This window comes from Lithobates pipiens, unplaced genomic scaffold (assembly GCF_037356315.1).
Source record: "Lithobates pipiens isolate NorthernLeopardFrog02 unplaced genomic scaffold, aLitPip1_a1.2 Scaffold_27, whole genome shotgun sequence".
Taxonomy (NCBI): Eukaryota; Metazoa; Chordata; class Amphibia; order Anura; family Ranidae; genus Lithobates; species Lithobates pipiens.
Window position 1 is genome coordinate 117511973 of NW_027507788.1, and position 14017 is coordinate 117525989.

At 46.8% G+C, this 14017-nt stretch overlaps 1 protein-coding gene and 1 pseudogene across 1 annotated transcript in view; both read left to right on the forward strand.

The window, feature by feature from the left end:
- The first annotated feature begins 4847 nt into the window (after positions 1-4847).
- On the forward strand, positions 4848-6558 carry LOC143932979 (uncharacterized; annotated as a pseudogene).
- Positions 6559-11809: 5251 nt separating this feature from the next.
- The window catches only part of LOC143934090 (sulfotransferase 2B1-like), a 94225-nt gene continuing 92017 nt past the window's right edge, over positions 11810-14017 (forward strand). Inside the window, exon 1 of the mRNA XM_077457402.1 lies at positions 11810-11867. The gene's annotated coding sequence lies outside the window, so the exon portion shown is untranslated. The remainder of the gene's footprint in view (positions 11868-14017) is intronic.

The following is a 14017-nucleotide window of genomic DNA, read 5'->3' on the forward strand; positions in this document are numbered from 1 at the left end:
AGCAAACAGCAATACACCACTTGTGAAGATACAAGTCCAAACTGCTTACCAGATTCGTTTGACCACTTTAATTAAAAAGTAAGTCAAACAGCGCCTATACAGGTAATACCTGCTCATATGGATACTGATGGAAATGACAATAGATAATACGTCCCCCTTCACAGACTCAGGCGGTATATATGAAAAAATACAAAAGGATCCATAGCGTGATACTGACTTTAATAAAAAATATATAAAAACAGACATCCAAATGGCTCCTTACGTGGTTGTGTGCCTGACCCGGCACTGGGGCTGCTCGCCTTGACAGAAAAACTCGCTCTCCGACCGAACGAAAAGGTCCTTCCGCAATCGCTAGTAGCGTGCTTTCCAGGCCTTCAGACCGACAACCAGGCCATCTTTATGTAGAGCAACAATTCTATTTTTCAGATCCTCAGAGAGTTCTTTGCCATGAGATGCCATGTTGAACTTCCAGTTACCAGTATGAGAGAATGAGAGCGATAACACCAAATCTAACACACCTGCTCCTCAGTCACACCTGGGACCTTGTAACACTAACGAGTCTGGACAGGATCTGACTTTGGTGCTACTCAGTAGCATGGAGGATGTTATGGCCTCCATACATATTAAATTATTTATCTTCTATGCCCTGTATTATGCTATAAGAGAAGTCCCTCTCAGATGGAAACAACCTACCCCACCAACGCTTAATGCTTCAACAATCAACTCTGTCTTGTCATTGTATAAAGTGACCTAAGAGAGCAGGAATTGCCCTAAAAAAACTATGGTGGCTGTAATTGTTTTGCTGCTCATTCTACTTAAATTCATATCTCAGATGTGGTATTACTTAATAGATCTACTTGTTACCTTGTCTCCTCTTGGATTTTCTATTGCTATGTATAAACTGTGCATTATGTCATTGATAATGTGTAACTTTTGAATAAACTTTATACCTGTTAAAAAAAAACAAAAAAAACAAAAAAACAAAAAAACAGAAAACACTAACGAGTCACATGACACTGGGAGGGAAAATGGCTCATTGGGCCCAATTTGGACATTTTCACCTAGGGGTGTACTCACTTTTGTTGCCAATGGTTTAGACATTAATGGCTGTGTGATGAGTTATTTTGAGGGGACAGCAAATTTACACTGTTATACAAGCTGTACACTCACTGCTTTACATTATAGCAAAGTGTAATTTGTTCAGTGTTGTCACATAAAAAGATATAAAATATTTACAAAAATGTGAGGGGTGTACTCACTTTTGTGAGATACTATATATATATATATATATATATATATATATATATATATATATATATATATATAAGAGGGCCAGTATGGTGGCCCGTAATTTTGGGAGGATCCCGGAGGGTATATAACCAGACCTCGCACACCCCTCAGTGTCGATTCCAGTGCGCGGTACAACGTCACCAGGCCGACCTTTGCTTCTTACTTCGTTTTCGTAAGTGCGTACAACACCATCGCTATCCCGTCTCCATTCGTAAACTTTCGTCGATCGTTACGCCTCGTCGTCACAGGTAGGACTATTCTCGTTATCTTTACTCAAAGTTGGTATCAGTTCGTTAGCATGTTTTTCTTTGCTAAATTGTCGCACTTTCGGCTAGTATCTCTTTCGCGCTATCCTTCACGTATATTGTCTTCTACCTGCCGTATTCACCCGTACGTTCTCATCCTGTACTCGTTCACAGCTTTCGTTAAAATCGTCACGCATTTCCGTCACAGGCAGGGTCATCTTGCTTCCTTTACTCTGAATTCGTATCGATTCGTTACCATGTTTACTTTCTAAATTATTGCTCAGCTAGTACCCCCCCCCCCCTTTTTTTCTAACAGCATCTTTCATATATGTTAAATTTTCTGCCTGCCGCAAAGTAAACCGAAACCAGTCGCTACCCTTACACGGTTTCAAACATGCACCCCGCCTCAAATTGGCATTCTACTCTTTCGTTCAGATCACATACGCACCCCAGACTGCCGATTCGAATCTGGTCGTCAAACTGTACGATTCGAATATTTTTGGCATTTGTCAAATACCCTTAAAAAAAAAAAAAAAAAAAAAAGGGGGAGGGGCATTCATCTACACTTAGTCAGTCCGAACCCTTGTCATCGACTGACTCACAACCGGTTACGTAGGATTCGCACCTAGTCGCAGCATCAGCGCTATGATTCGAATCCACACGGAACCAATTGTTAAAATACCGCACCGAGTCTTATCACATCATCGACCCAAACGGGCCAAATCTTTCACCAACCGTTCTTTCAGGGCTCGCATCCAGCCCGGTTCTACTAGTCACAGCACAAGCTCTACGATACTTTCTTTCACCTTTCTCGAATCTAATTGCATGTTCATTCACAACTTCTGCACCAAATCGCTCGAAGTACGCACGGTCAACCCCACATAATCATTTTTCTTACCTTTTATCTTTCTAACTAAACCATCTTGCAACCACGGCAAGTCTTTCTGCATTTGGCTCACAAAACAGCCAACGTCTCCAGTAGCAACATGACTACTCATACGTTTTCTCTATCCCTGTTCCTCTTTTAGGTCAGTAAGTTTGCCATTTGGTCCATCCTGCAACAGGCTCGGACCACCCATTCCAGGTAAAAAAAAAAAAAAGGGGAGGGGTAGAACACAGGGTAACCTGGCTAGGGTTTGCATTTCTTCACCAGGGGGTCGGCTATGGCCCCGAAACAGCTTGTAAACCCACCTTATTACTACTCCCATGTCACCCCGCTGTAGGTTTTTCACGCAAACGCAGTCCTTGACCCCAACAGAGACGCCAGCACCAGGGCTTCAAGGCAGGTGCATCGTTAGAAGGTATGGAACGATAAGATTTATAAAATTTCCTTTCTCTTACACACTTTCACGACATATTTAACTTCACACGCATAATTTTATTTTGGTTCCGAGGCGTTAGCAACTGTCACATACTTCTACGCATCTCACTCTGTTTTCGGAGCACAAGCCTCCACTACGCAGACAAGGTCGCCTAAACCCCCATTCTTGCAAGCATTTAGCCGACCGAACACACGTCAAGTTTCTACAGACCGCAACATTCCTACTTAGCACACCAGACTTCCGTTACCCTCCGCGGTCCGCCCCGGGGACTCTGGTGCACTAGTCTGTGCCAAGCACAGTCGGACACCCGAGCTATCGGTAACCTAGCTAGTCACCTCCTGGCTCACCTCGGTTGTCACGCATTCTTATGAGTTTTAAAAAAAATTTCACTCAACAGCGCTCGAGCGCAAACCAACTGTCGCTATGGCTGTCACTCCCCCTGATTTTTCCTACTTCGTGCTTTCCTCGAAATACCTTTCTGTCCCCTCCTGTATCCCCAACCTTTTCTTAAAACATATGCATTTCCCCTCTCGTTTAGCGGACGCCATGTCGTTGGCCGGCAGCGACACCTCTTCCCCCCGACCCGTCATCACCCGGGGCGGGTTCAACCAACGATGACGGGCAGCTCTACAGAGCCTGGACCATCCCGAAACTCACGGCAGAGCTGCGACGTAGGGATATTCCCTACCCGGCTACAGCAAGAAAAGCTGAACTCTTCAAATTGCTATTTCCACCATCTACGCCAGCCCCATCAGACTCCCAGGCGTCCCTACACTCCATCGCATCAGCAGTTGCTCAGCTGCACTCCTTAGTGGCTTCACTTTCATCGACAGTCTCCGATGTCCAGACCAGAGTAGTGTCTCTGGAAGAACGACAAGTGGTCCCCACGCCACCCGCCACTACCACCCTCATGCCAATGCCGTTAGGTACGCCCCAGTACAGCTCCACCATCTTCCCGGCACATCTCGTCCCAGCTAACATTAGGAAGGACATCCTAGATGGCCGGGACGTCAATCTCGCATCCCTCCTTATTTCAGTACACGACGCAGCGGAGAACAAAGCCTATACATGGGGGGATGTCTCCGTCGTCCTAAAAGCAAAAGACCGTAGGCTCACACGTAAGCTCACAGTCACTGAGTTCGTGCTCGCCTTCGACATGGTCAGAGACATAATTTGCTCCCTCAACCCCAACAAGAGGGAAGAACTAGATCTGTATTTACAGGCAGTGATGGATCTAGGTTATAGGTATGGAGGTAGCGCGTTTTATGACTACCACCGCTCCTTTTCAGCCAAAGCAGCTGCCAGGCTCAGCCAGTTTCAGTTGGCTACCGACTGGAGCGCAGTCGTTACAGAACTATTCTGTCGCCATTTCGCGGGACTACGCTCCCCACTGTGCACCAACTGCCAGTCGACAACCCACACAGCTAGCTGGTGTTCGGAAAACGAGGGCAGACGCCCTCCGTACTTTCCCCCCTTCTCAAACACAGCTCAGAGCTCAGGAACATCCACACAGCGCCCACAAGAAGACAAGTTAGGTCGACCCATTAAAACTCTAGGAGGGGCTCAAATTTGTAATAACTTCAACATCGGGGGTTGCCATTTCCCTCAATGTAGACTCCTCCACGTCTGCCTCGCTTGCCACCAAGCTCACCCCAGAATCGCCTGTGGGATCAAAAAACCTAACCACACATGACTGAGCCGCATACATATCGGATGGCTGCACTTCTACCTTCTTTCACACCCATCACCCTCACTAGCAGCCTTCCTACTACAGGGTTTCACCGTAGGTTTCCACACAGGGTTTATCACTCTTCCAGACACCACCCACGAATGCAGAAATCTTCTGTCATCAGCCACAGACGAAGAAGCGATCAGCACCTTGCTGCAAAATGAACTTGATCGGGGATACATGATCGGCCCCTTCTCACACCCACCTTTTTCTGTTTGGAGAGTCAGCCCTATCGGGCTTGTGAAAGGGAAATTCTAAAATAAACTTCGTTTAGTCTATGATTTGTCCGCGCCTCATTTTTCTCACGTACCTAGTTTAAATTCCCTTATACCCTCAGAAGAATTCGGCCTCAAATATTCCTCCGTAGACCTTGCCATCCAAACCATCCTCAGCTTAGGAGCTGGCGCCTGGCTGTCCAAAGCCGACATCGTGGACGCTTTTAAGTTATTACCGATTCATCCATGCCTATGGCAATGGCACGGTGTCAAATGGAAGGACCAGTACTATTTCGCCACAAAATGAACCTTCGGCTCCAAAAGCAGTCTGTGGCTCTTCGACATGTTGGCCCAGTGCCTGTCCTGGATTCTTTCACACCACGCGTCCTGTCAGAAAGTGATCCACTACTTGGACGACTTTCTGCTTATTGAGGAACCTGGGGAACCTCCAGTAGATCTAAATAACCTTAGGGAAGTTTTTGCCAAACTCAATATACCCATAGCAGAGAAGAAGGTGGAAGGCCCTGCACAACGCATCACCTTCTTGGGTATCATCCTCGACACTCAAACAATGCAGGCTAGCTTACCTCTCGACAAACTAACCCGCATCAGGGAGGTCATCCATACCTTTACGGTTACCCAAGGGTGCACCAAGAGACAACTTCAGTCTTTGCTCGGGATGCTCAACTTCGCGGTAAGGATCATCCCCCAGGGTCGATCTTTTGTCTCCCGCCTCTTGGTATTTCTTTCCCAAGTCCAAGACACCGACCATATCTTCAGGCTAGATCAAGCAGCGACAGCCGATCTCAACATGTGGGACGATTTCTTAGCAAATTGGAACGGCATCTCAATGTTTATCTCATCAGTATCCCCCTCTTCACCCCAGATAGTCACTGATGCTGCAGCCTCCACAGGCTTTGCAGCGATTTTTGACCGTCACTGGTTCGCAGGCCCATGGCCGCCAGAAATTCTCGCAATCCCCGGGTTCAGTCTATCATCCTCGTTATTCAAGCTATATCCTATAGTGGCTGCAGCGCAAGCCTGGGGCAGTAGCTGGGCAGGACAGACAGTTACTGTCGTTACAGACAATCAAGCCACAGCCAACATCATAAACAAAGGCCGTTGTAAGTCACTGGCCATAATGTCATTTCTACGCAGGCTGGTACAATTGTCCCTTCAGCACCAATTTAATCTTCTCTGCATCCACATCCCAGGCAAGTGTAATACCTTAGCTGATGCCCTGTCCCGCCTTAATTTCGAATCGTTCTTTTCACAGGAACCTGGAGCCGACCCAACCATGACTACTATCCCACACTGGTCTCAGCTAACTCTGCATTGAATCCATACCTACGCAATGCTACCAAGCTCATTAACCTTTCGTTATCTCACAACACGATCAAGGCCTATCGTGCTGCCTGGAAAATGTACAACAGATTCCTAGCGGCCTTTCCCGGGGCGAGCCCAGGCGATCTCCATCATATCCTCGCTTTCATTTCATACTGCCACACGCAGATGACTTTGGCTCACAATACTATCAGACTCTATCTGGCGGGCATCCAACACTTTATTTCTTTACAAGACCCCGCCAAGCCGTCCTTATTCGCCGCTCACGCAGTCAAGACAATTCTGTGTGGTATTCTCAAACAGCAGCCGCCAGTCAGCAGCAAACGTCTTCCCGTGACCGGCGCCATCTTTCGTGAGATATTGCTCATCCTCTCTCATTCCCCTTTTGGCCCCTTTCCTAGCCTGGTCACTAAAGCAGCCATTTACCTAGCCTTCTATGGTTTTCTGCGCCCCAGCGAATTTACAGTCACCAGCTCCCGCTGTAAGACGCTATGCAGACGGCACCTCACTCGCCACCAAACCTTCTTCACTCTACATCTAGAGGTATCTAAAACACAACAGGTGGGCCCAGGGACGGACATCAAGTTTTTCGAAACTTTCAATACCTGGTGCCCCGTGGCCGTCTTGGACCAATTACTAGCGCACTTATCCGATCCATCACCCGACAGCCCGTTATTACCATTAAACCTCTTAGCTGTAATCAGTTTATTAGTCACGTCAAGATCCTCCTACGCAATATAGGCCTTGACCCAGCTCGTTATTCAGGACATTCTTTCCGCATCGGAGCAGCATCAGCAGCCTCACGCAACGGAGTTCCAGCACACGTGATCAGGAAGTTGGGAAGATGGAAATCCACTTGCTTCGCTCAGTACATTCCCGACCCACAGTCAGAAATGTCTCAAGCCTTCTGCGGCCTTGCTCTCTAATCATATTGTCTTACTATAATAAACTACTTTGTCCCTAAATCAAGTCTTTTGCGCTCTTCTCTTAGCATACCGCCCAGTAGCACAGGGCTCACTGCCCAGCTCACCTGGGTTTACCTTACCGCAGACCAGGGCACACTTCAGGTCTATTTTACGTTGTTCGTCATGTGGCGTGTTTATGTTTTCCTTCCATATCTTTGAGGACGAAGGGTTTTGACCATAAATAAGAGGGCCAGTATGGTGGCCCGTAATTATGGGAGGAGCCCAGAGGGTATATAACCAGACCTCGCACACCGCTCAGTGTCGATTACAGTGCGCGGTACCCTCCCACCCATTTCCCTTTCTCACAGCACTCAAAAAACAAGTTTCTCTACAGAAACATCCATTACTTTCTTCAGGTATGCGCCCTTCTCTTAGCATACCGCCCAGTAGCACAGGGCTCACTGCCCAGCTCACCTGGGTTTACCTTACCGCAGACCAGGGCACACTTCAGGTCTATTTTATGTTGTTCATCATGTGGCGTGTTTATGTTTTCCTTCCATATCTTTGAGGACGAAGGGTTTTGACCATAAATATATATATATATATATATATATATATATATATATATATATATATATATATATATATATATATATATATATATATATATATGTATGTTTGCATACATAATATCTCTTACAGTCAGGCCCGGATTGGCCATAAGGCAAACCGGGCAATTGCCCGGTGGGCCGCGGCCGCCGGGGCCGCCATGCTGCAAGTGCATTCGGGGACAAGGCTCTTTGAGCCCGCGCTGCTCATGCAGCCTCTCCGCGGCTGCCAAGCTGCCAGCTAAACTCAGCCCATCGGCGTCTAGAGGATGTAAACATAGAGAGGGCGGAGCTAGATGAGAAGCCTTTGGCCTCTCCTTGGCTGCCTGTATAGGTCGGCCATCGGAGCCAGCCTGAGAGGGGGCGTGGCTGTGAAGGGGGAGGAGCCAGAGCAGACACCTGCTGCTGAGTCCTGGCAGAACACCGGATTACAGTAAACGTGAGTTCCGCGCCGTGCTCTGCGCTCACCCCCTTATAACCTGGATATGAGGAGCGGTGGGGGCGGCTGCATATAGAACAATCATTCCCTCCATCTTCCTCCTGCAGTATCGGAATGCCTGCAAGAGGTAGAGGAGAAGCAGGAGACTGCAGGAGGAAGATGGAGAGAATGATTGTTCTATATGCAATCGCCCCCCCCCCCCGCCTATCCTGCTTATTACTGCTGCCCCCCCCCCCCCACTACCCATACTCTTTGCCTTCTCGTGTTCTCTGCCACCCCCCCAGTGCAATCCACTTCACCCATGCCCTCTGCCACCCCCCCAGTGCAATCCACCTCACCCATACCCCCTGCCACCCCCCCAGTGTACTCCACCTCCTCCATGCCCTCTGCCACCCACCCAGTGCGATCCACCTCCCCATGCCCTCTGCCACCACCCCAGTGTACTCCACCTCCCCATGCCCTCTGCCACCACCCCAGTGTACTCCACCTCCCCCATGCCCTCTGCCATCCCCCAGTGCGCTCCACCTCCCCCATGCTCTCTGCCACCCCCCCAGTGCGCTCCACCTCCCCCATGCTCTCTGCCACCCTCCCAGTGCAATCCACCTCACCCATGCCCTCTGCCACCCCCCCAGTGCGCTCCACCTCCCCCATGCCCTCTGCCACCCCTCAGTGCGTTCCATCTCCCCCATGCCCTCTGCCACCCCCCCAGTGCGCTCCACCTCCCCCATACTCTCTGCCACCCCCCCTGTGTAATCCACCTCACCCATGCCCTCTGCCACTCCCCCAGTGCAATCCACCTCACCAATGCCCTCTGCCACCCCCCCAGTGCGCTTCACCTCCCCCATGCCCTCTGCCACCCCCCCAGTGCAATCCACCTCACCCATGCCCTCTGCCACCCCCCCAGTGCGCTCCACCTCCCCCATGCTCTCTGACACCCCCCAGTGCGCTCCACCTCCCCCATGCTCTCTGCCACCCCCCGTGCAATCCACCTCACCCATGCCCTCTGCCACCCCCCCAGTGCGTTCCACCTCCCCCATGCCCTCTGCCACCCCCCCAGTGCGCTCCACCTCACCCATGCCCTCTGCCACCCCCCCAGTGCGCTCCACCGCATCCATGCCCTCTGCCTTCCCCCAGTGCGATCCACCTCCCCCATGCCCTCTGCCACCCCCTCCCTGTGTTCTCCACCACCCTCCCTGTGCTCTCCACCTACCCAATGCTCTCCCCCGCCCTCCCTGTGCTCGCCACCTCCCCCCATGCTCTCCACCACCCTCCCTGTGCCCTCCACCTCCCCCTATGCTCTTTGCTGCCTCCCTGCGCTCTCCATCTCCCCTGATGCTCTCCACCAGCCCCACTGTGCTCTCCACCTCCCCCATGCTCTCCGCCGCCCTCCCTGCACTCTCCACCTCCCCCCATTCTCTCCACCACCCTCCCTGTGCTCTCCACCTCCCCCATGCTCTCTGCTGCCCCCTGTCCTCTCCACCTCCCCCCATTCTCTCCACCACCCTCCCTGTCCTCTCCACCTCCCCCCATGCTCTCCGCTGCCCCTTGTGCTCTTCTCTTCCTCCCTGTGCTCTTGCCCCACCCCATGTTCTCAAGGTTCTTCCCTGTGCTCTCCATCCCCCCATGCTCTTTCCTGGTCCCACCTCACCCCCCCCACACCTTTTCTGGGTTCCCCCCTCCCCTCTCTCAGGAGATTTGTCAGGGTGGAGAGTGGGGAAGGGGCCAGTTCACATGTCATGGGCTGCTCAATCCAAAATGCCCGGGGCTATTTTTTGTCCCAGTCCGGGCCTGCTTACAGTGGTTATCAAATTCAGGTGATCAAATTTCATTAATATTCTATACGTTCACATGATAGTCAAAAGGACTATGTTATCAATATGTAACCGAAAAGATAATATAATAATAAGAATAATAATAATAATAAAAATATACACTATATAAGTAGCTCTATACACCTCCACATGAATTGTAAAAATAGGATGAATCATAAAATATACATCAATGCGTATAAAGTAAAGCATACTGTATACTCCATTATATAGGGATGATAAAAAAAAAGCGATAGATATCATTAAAAATATTTTTTGATTATTTCATAGTTCATATTATATGGCTATAATCAATGATATGTGTTTGCATGTATTGTTTTTGTTTTAACCTCTTCCAGTCCAGGCAAATTCTGACATTTTTCTTATACATGTAAAAATTATTTTTTGCTAGAAAATTACTCAGAACCCTCAAACATTATATTTATTTTAATCAGAGATATTGAAGAATAAAATGGTTGTTGCATTTTTTATGTTGCATGATATTTGTGCAGCGCTTTATCAAACTCAGATTTTCAGGAAAAAATACAATTTAATGAGTTTTAGTGAACACGGACACAATATAATGCTCGTTTTTGGTAACATATTAAATATAATGTTATGCTGAATACAGTATATTGATAAAAAAAAAAAAATTACACATTTTGAAATTGTGTAAGCCCATGGAATAGCGACAAACTATGGTACCTAAAAATCTCCATAGGCTTTGGAAGCCCTTACAGGTTATCAGTTTTGAGTTATACAGGAGGTCTGGCAGTAGAATTCTTGCTCTCGCTCTGATGTTCTTGGCGATACCTAACCAAACTCGTGTCCAAATGTGTACGTAATCAAAAAATAGGGGGTGGTGTTGCGCTCCTTACACAAGATTATGTATTTTTCTATATATAGTAACTTGTTAGAATTATCAACTTGTGATTATAGCTAGCAAACATTCATCGGTATCATTAACCAAATAGAGTGCAAATGTGCAGATAAAGTATACTAAAATAGTATCATAAATTCATAAATATATACGTTAAAAAGGGACATAGATGTTCATCATAAAAAATTTCTACTGTGCAATAAACAAATTTAAAAAATAGATGTAAAACATATATCCAACATGTGCAAAATTGCATAAAAAGGTAAGTAGTGTGTAATTTCAAAATTGTGCAACATACGCAAAGAGTGAATAATTCATAAAGTGACTTATTTCATCAAGGAGAAACAAAAAATATGTATATACACAGAAAAAGTATATAAATAAAATAAATAAATAAATAAATAAAATTCCTTTAGCAAACTGAGTGTATCAAGTCTCTAGTGCAATATTGGACGTTTATTTCTTGGTCCAGTGTGCGACAGTAGTGCAGATGTGGAAGTGTTTCACAAGAACACTGTGCTGCTATACTGACATTCAGTGATACTGTGCCTTTAAGTGCTAAGAAATGAATCTTCAGTGTCACTGACACCCATGGCTGAAATAAATGATTACCTTACTGCTGTAAGGTAAACAGCATGTAGCGAGGTTTAAGGGGAGGGATCCCTTTGGATCCATCTTTTCCTAGGCGTTCGTACTGTGTATGGAATAAAGCCGGGGGGGGGGGGGGGGGATGGATCCTTTCCTTGTCTTTCCGCTGGGTGTTAGTTACTTGGATCACTCAGGTCATTTAGATGCTCAATGTATCAAAGAAAAGATAAAGAGAGGCCTACCATGCTGCAGTATATTGAAAAAAGTTTTGACGTTTATTTAAGTAGAACCATAAAAACTCACATTTTTCCCTATGCAAGCTGTACATTATAAAAACGAGTGCCGAGCTCGTACCTGTGCATCTGATCCGGTGTCTAGTTTGCCTCTCGTATCCTACGTGTTACGTCACAACACACGTGACTTTGAAGTCACGTGTGTTGTGACGTAACGGGTAGGATACGAGAGGCAAACTAGACACCGGAACAGACGCACAGGTATGAGCTCGGTCCTCGTTTTTTACATTGTACAGCTTGCATAGGGAAAAATGTGAGTTTTTATGGTTCTACTTAAATAAACGTCAAAACTTTTTTCAATATACTACCTCCCCCTGGCTTTATTCCATACACATACTTTATTTAAGTAGAACCATAAAAACTCCATACACAGTACGAACGCCTAGGACAGTACGAACCTCGCTACATGCTGTTTACCTTACAGCAGTAAGGTAATCATTTATTTCAGCCACTGGTGTCAGTGACACTGAAGATTCATTTCTTAGCACTTAAAGGCACAGTATCACTGAATGTCAGTATAGCAGCACAGTGTTCTTGTGAAACACTTCCACATCTGCACTACTGTCGCACACTGGACCAAGAAATAAACATCCAATATTGCACTAGAGACTTGATACACTCAGTTTGCTAAAGGAATTTTATTTATTTATTTATTTTATTTATATACTTTTTCTGTGTATATACATATTTTTTGTTTCTCCTTGATGAAATAAGTCACTTTATGAATTATTCACTCTTTGTGTATGTTGCACAATTTTGAAATCACACACTACTTACCTTTTTATGCAATTTTGCACATGTTGGATATATGTTTTACATCTATTTTTTAAATTTGTTTATTGCACAGTAGAAATTTTTTATGATGAACATCTATGTCCCTTTTTAACGTATATATTTATGAATTTATGATACTATTTTACTATACTTTATCTGCACATTTGCACTCTATTTGGCTAATGATACCGATGAATGTTTGCTAGCTATAATCACAAGTTGATAATTCTAACAAGTTACTATATATAGAAAAATACATAATCTTGTGTAAGGAGCACAACACCACCCCCTATTTTTTATTTTGACACCGTACCTTTCATTTTTTTTTTATTGAATTTTATTGCTATAATAAGGTATGAAGAAAATCCCTTGTTATAGCAATTGCCGTGGCAGGTCCTCTTTATGGAGAGATTTGGGGTCTTTCAGACCCCAGATCTATCCTCTAGCCTCCAAAGTATCTGATCAAACTGAGATCCGTTTGTTCTGATTCTTGTACAAGCCAAAAATGCCTTGTAAACAACAGACTGAAACCGGAAGTGATGAAATCGTTGTTGCTTCTGGTTTCTGACATCAGAGAAAAGAGGTGGCACAGGGGCGTACCTAGAGCATTTGGCACCCGGGGCGGATCCTATATCTGGCACCCCCCCCACCATAAAATGTAAAAACACCCACCGTGTCCCCTGCATACCTCTGCATCCTTCAATATCTTTTTGTCACTACTGTGTACCCCCCCTCTCCACAACTGCACCTCTGGACCCCTTTAAATTACACAGCACCCTGCACCTCTGGACCCCTTTACATTACACAGGACCTTGCACCTAAGGACCTCTTTACATTACACAGCAGCCTACACCTCTGGACCCCTTTACATTACACAGCAGCCTACACCTCTGGACCCCTTTACATTACACAGCAGCCTGCACCTCTGGACCCCTTTACATTACACAGCAGCCTGCACCTCTGGACCCCTTTACATTACACAGCTCTTGTACCTCTGGACCCCTTTACATAACATAGCACCCTGAACCTCCTGACCCCTTTACATTACACAGCGCCCTGCACCTCTGGACCCCTTTACATTACACAGCACCCTGTACCTCTGGACCCCTTTACATTACACAGGACCTTGCACCTAAGGGCCTCTTTACATTACACAGCAGCCTGCACCTCTGGACCCCTTTACATTACACAGCTCTTGTACCTCTGGACCCCTTTACATAACATAGCACCCTGAACCTCCTGACCCCTTTACATTACACAGCCCTTGTACCTATGGATCTCTTTACATTACACAGCACCCTGAACCTCTGGACCCCTTTACATTACACAGCCCTTGTACCTCTGGACCCCTTTACATTACACAGCACCCTGCACCTCTGCACACCTTTACATTACACAGCCCCTCACAGCTCTGGACCCTCTGCATGTTACACAGATCCCCTACAGTTCAGACCCCCCTCCCTACCATACAGACCCCATCTACTGTGTAGACCCCCCTACAGTACAGAATCCTCCCCTACAGTGCAGACCCTCCTACAGTACAGACCCCTCCACCCTATAGCGCAGACCCCCCCCTA